We start from the raw sequence: 4,449 nt of genomic DNA on the forward strand, positions 1-4,449 counted from the left end.
AGTTCTCCCTTCTTTCCTCTCTCTCATCCCCTTTAAATTATGTACCACACTTGCTATTTGCCCATTTTCCTCTTACTTTCTGATTTCCACGGAAGGGAAGGGACCAGTGGGACCAGAAATATGAACCAAATGCTTGGGGTTCAGTAGTTAATTTCACCATCATTTATTGAGTACCCACTATATGGCAAGTGCTTTGTTAGGTATTGGGGCTCCAAGATGTGAAGATACCCTGTGGCCTTTAAGAATCTCACAGCCCTGGCCAGTGTGGCTCAGTTGGTTGGAGCATTGTCCCATACACCAAAAGGTCGTAGGTTCAATTCCTGGTCAGGGCACATATCCAGGTTTCGGGTTTAATCCCTAGTTGGGGTGCATATGGAAGGCAACCGATCCATGTTTCTCTCTCATCTCTCTCATACCGTTCTTTCTCTCTCATTAATAAAAACATACCCTCAGGTGAGGATTAAAAAAAAAGGATCTCACAGCCCTTGTGGACATTTTGTTTGGCCATTCACCTGTGGATGGCCACTGGGGTTGTTAAATGACATTTTAAATAAAACGGGCAAAGTTAGAAGCTCAGGTGGTCAGGGCTGAATTCAAAACTAGAGAAGTGACAGGACACAGCATCATGAGCCATTTCAGTGGATTTATATGGATTAGAAAAGGGGCGTCCACTCTGCTCAGGCTGGGGGTGGGGATGGGAAGAGGCAGGTACGTTTGCAAAAGCCTAGGATCTTCTAGACAGAGTTCCTACCCAAGAGCCTCCATTTTCTTGGCAGAAGTTGGGAGGTGGGACTGGAGAGGGGGGAAGGTAGAGGTTGGGTGAGAAGGGCACAGAGCAGAGGGCCCCCACAAGCTTTGCTGGGGAGCTGGGCGTGCCGGGTGGACACCTGGCTGCACTGCATGGTTTCCTTCTGCCACCCTCCCTGGGACTCCCACTGTCTTCAGTCTCTTGTTTTCCTTGCTCTCCGAGCTGTTAAATTACGATTGGGACTAGAATAGAGACTTTAAAATTTGCTGTGCAAAACCTGGAAAAGAGAGGAATCGGAGAACTTCTTCCAGAATGCCATGCTGCCTCCCTGAGGAGTACCGCCTCTGCCCGTGGCCACAGCCTGGACTAGGGACAAAAGGGCTGTCCAGGCCCTAGTGCTGTGTGGACCCGGGCAGGCTGTGGGACAGCTCCCAGCCTGCTGTCTTCATCCGCCAAGGAGAGATAATGACAGGAGCCCGGACAGAGGGCAGTGTGAGCCGAAATGAGAATGATGCAGGAGAAGCTGGTGGCACAGATGGTGGCCACCCTCAGTGTTCGTGTGTTAGCTGCTGGGCCGCCAGCACCGGGCACAGCGCTTTGCAACCCTGCTGTCCTCTGTGACCGGTCACGCCATGGCCTCGTGCACTGGAGTTGCCCCTATCCACTTAATCTTAATTCCCTCCTAATGGCCCTGGTGGTGAGATCTCAGGTGTCACGAGCTGGCGTGGCGAACGCCCCTCCCACTCTGTGTGCGTCTTCTGGGTGCGGCAGGCCCGATACAATTTCACGTATTATTTGGGTGCATTCACTGGGGTTATTCTGAAAGCATGGCTTTGTGAGGCTTCTGGGAGCCTGGCTGGGAATTATGTAACTGCTTCAGTCGGGTGCACTGAAGCCTGCAGAAAATTTGCTGGGAAAGCTGGTGAAATGGAGCTGCTCAGGTTCCCCGAGGAGAGAAGGCGGCTTGCCTTCTCTGGGGCTCAGAGAGACTCTGAAACACAGTTTCCTTAGTACCGCTGTCTTGTTATTCTGAAAGCATGGCTTTGTGAGGCTTCTGGGAGCCTGGCTGGGAATTATGTAACTGCTTCAGTCGGGTGCACTGAAGCCTGCAGAAAATTTGCTGGGAAAGCTGGTGAAATGGAGCTGCTCAGGTTCCCCGAGGAGAGAAGGCGGCTTGCCTCTCTCCAGAGACTGAAGAGAGTCTGAAACACAGTTTCCTTAGTACCGCTGTCTTCTTTACCCAGCAAGTTCCGGCCACACTGGGCATTTTCTTTTCTGCCTCAGAGCCTTCGCACATGATGCTGTTTCCGAACGGAATGATGTTTCTTCCAATCTTATCTGGCTGAGTCTTACTCCTAGTTTGGGTCTCAGCTTAAATGTCACTTCCTTATGGAGAGGAGATCTTTGTTGCACTTCTAACCTGAGTCAAACCCTCCTTGTGCTTGGAACTTCTCAGGAGGCCAAGAAGGAAGCCTTGTCAGAAAGGAGAGGAATGCTGGCTCCTCACGGGGGAGAGCTTTCTTTGGCACCGCGTTCCTCCATGTGGCCTTCCTTGGGAATCATAAACCAATATGAATGGCAGATTGCCCTCAACATAAATCAGGTGATTAAGGGTGGGCCAAGTGGACAGAAAATTCCAGCAGGTCCCAGTCTCAGAGACCTCTCAGGGAGGAGTTGGCCAGGGAAGGCTCCATGGAGGAAGTAGTGAGGCCTTTCCCTTGTGGCTGGGAAGAATCTGGAATAACTTGGAGAAAAGACAGCCTGGGCAGGACTTGATGATTATGGGAATGAAAGCATGAAAAAGTCCTAACGTGTTGCTCAGCGCGTAGTAGGTGCCTGAAATAGCTCAGTTTTGATTTCTCTAGTCCCTGGAGGTTAGTGTTGGTCTCGGTAACACACACCTCTGCTATGGTATCCAGTGTGGCCTTCAGGCTAATCCACCAATAACCCCCGCCCACCTCCTGTGCCCACTTCCTCTTGTTTTCAGTGTTTCCTCTAAACATCTGGCTGCCTCACCATCATTTCCCCCATTATAGACATGCAGCAGAGGAATAGGCATTCCAATAACTGAAATAGTTTCTGTTTTCCCAGAAACACAATATCCAAAGTTTTCTGTCCCACACACTCGAAACATTTTCCTGTAAGCATTTTGTTTTCAGAAACATCTCTGGGGTACTATGTTGGGGCCAACTTCTTTAAACTCTGCAGCAGTGAGTGAGCCACATGTCTAAAGAGCCCCCCCATCCACACCAATATTTCCCCTTCTGGGCAGCTCTAACCTGCACAGGGGTATTGGCAGGTGCCACTGTTGCTGTATCTTGGGCAGCCACTTTCCTGAACCAGGGAATGAGGTTGACCCCCCAGCAAGGATAATATTAGAGAAAAAGTAATCCTCAGGTCTGTACCACATTTCATTATGCTGATGCAGCTTTCAATGCCAGGAGTCTCCAGGTTCACGAGAGATGGACAGAGAGGGCCTCTGGACACTGCGAGAGCCGGTCATGGAGCCTGATCATCTCCCCACCAGGTAGTTGGTAAACTCTATACTACCAGGTGTCTTGGTCACTTCCTCTTCATAGTTCATTGCCACATCGCGAGAGGTTTCCTTAACGGCGACTATCTTTCTGTCCGCAGCACAGGATGCCATGGTCCTTGAACAGCATCCTGAGGTAGTCAGTAAGGACAAGGCCAGACAAACTAGCTGCTGGGCACCAAGAGGCGGACAGCAGCCTTCACAGATGGGCACACACTGGGTAATCGCCGCACCTGAGTTCACCACAAAGCCAGCTGTGAAGCCAGCAGTGAAGAGAGCCAGCACCCCATGGATAGGCATAGAGAGGCAGGAACCCCCACATACTCAAAAGCACTTCAGCGATCTGTTGTCCGTTGGCCAGTGGGCTCAGTGCTGGTTCAGTCATCAGGACAGGGCTTTCGCTTCAGGTTATGGTCATGGATCTGTTTCCACATGACCTCCAGGGCCCCTCGGAAGTAATGAGAGCATGCTTCACTGGGCAGCTGATGGACAGTGAGCGTCTCTGTCCTGTGCTGGTCACCCCCACAGGGCTCCAGCACACCCTCTGCACCCAGCTCTGGCCTTTCGTAGGGCGGATGTGTGGGTAGGAGAACTGGGGCTCCTGGGATCCAGCAGGCCCCCCTGGACAACTCCTGAGCCTAGTGTAGCACCACCGGTAGCTGGTAGTAGTAGCTCTCGTGGCCACACCACCACCTCTGGTTGATGGCCAGGCTGTTGGCCACTTCTGCTGTCCAGGCTGCATCTAGGAGGGTGGAAAGTTTGTGGCACAGCCCTTGCGGAGTGCAGGGGCCATACAAGGTTCCAGTGTTGCACGGGGACAACCGGCCTGGAACACCGTGTCACAAAGGCCTCCCCTACCAAGGGCCCACTGCACCGGCGACACAGTGAGCTCTGAAGTGCCGCTCATCATGGCCTCATGGCAGCTTCTCCACTTCCTCTCTATCTACTCAGACACTGACCACCTCTGGCCAGCAGGGCAGGGATCAGGAGGTGACAGGTGAGGGGCTGAGGGCACATGGAGGGTGAGCAGCGGGTGAGGGGCTGCTGAATTGGCGGTGGGTGCAGTTCAGTCTTGGGACACTCGCTTCCTCCGGCCAGCATCTGACCTTAGCCACCGGGTTATCGTCCGAGATGCTGAAAGGGCAACAGAAAACCTGGCTGCACGCGT

General features: G+C 52.5%; 1 pseudogene; it reads right to left on the reverse strand.

The window, feature by feature from the left end:
• Nucleotides 1-2,943: 2,943 nt before the first annotated feature.
• LOC102770212 lies at nt 2,944-4,023 on the reverse strand (annotated as a pseudogene).
• Between the last annotated feature and the right edge of the window lie 426 nt (nt 4,024-4,449).

Source organism: Myotis davidii, unplaced genomic scaffold (assembly GCF_000327345.1).
Source record: "Myotis davidii unplaced genomic scaffold, ASM32734v1 scaffold1166, whole genome shotgun sequence".
In the NCBI taxonomy this organism is placed as follows: domain Eukaryota; kingdom Metazoa; phylum Chordata; class Mammalia; order Chiroptera; family Vespertilionidae; genus Myotis; species Myotis davidii.